This window comes from Schistocerca piceifrons, chromosome 8 (genome assembly GCF_021461385.2).
Source record: "Schistocerca piceifrons isolate TAMUIC-IGC-003096 chromosome 8, iqSchPice1.1, whole genome shotgun sequence".
In the NCBI taxonomy this organism is placed as follows: domain Eukaryota; kingdom Metazoa; phylum Arthropoda; class Insecta; order Orthoptera; family Acrididae; genus Schistocerca; species Schistocerca piceifrons.
In genome coordinates this window covers 145,942,392-145,943,287 of record NC_060145.1, presented here as the reverse complement: position 1 = coordinate 145,943,287, position 896 = coordinate 145,942,392, and positions in this window count along the sequence as shown.

The following is an 896-nucleotide window of genomic DNA, read 5'->3' as shown; positions in this document are numbered from 1 at the left end:
TAGAGATGAAGCACAAGCTTGAATTGTGTCAAGAGTGAGGAAGGTAATCAGCTGTGCTGTTTGAAAGGTACTATCCCAGCATTTGCATGAAGCGATTCAGGGAACTCACGAAAAACCAAAGTCTGGATGATGGGATGTGGATTTGAACCATCATCCTCCCAAACGCAAGTCCATTATACTAACTACTACGCCACCTCACTTGATCAGTAGATTTGATAAACATGTATTACAAATGCTACATGAACTCAGATGGGAATTCCTGGAGGGAAGAAGACGCTCTTAGCGCAAAACACTGTTGAAAAAGTTTGGAGAACTGGCTTTTAAAACAGACTGCAATACCAGCCTAAAGCTGCAACCTAGTTCTCGCTTAAGGACTCTGAAGATGTGATAAGAGAAATCCGGGCTCATACAGAAGCAAATACAGTTGTTTTTTCCTCACTCCATTTGGGAATGGAGCAGAAAAGGCAGTGACTACAGTATTACAAGGTACCTTCTGCCATGCACCATATGGTGGCTTTTGATGTTACGTATGTAGATGTAAATGTAGATGAGGCACTAGGTTGTTCCATCAGGAAACTGTATTCAGATACTGGTTTGATCATTCAGATTTAGATTTCTCTCTTTTTTTTACGATCACAGTTGAGTACTAGGACAGTACCTTAAGGTGGTATCCTCTATCTTTTCAGTATGAAATGAGTGCTTCATTTGTAATGACATTATTATTGATCAGACATGGAGTACACACAAATAAAAATTTGTGAAAAATCCTGACAGCTTAAAAAAGGTTATGCCCTTTTGCTCTATTTTGGAAGCAATGCTCTTGCCAAATGAGCTATCTATGCCTGACTCAAGACAATCTTCATAGTTGTGAGCTATTGCGAGGTTGATTCATAAGT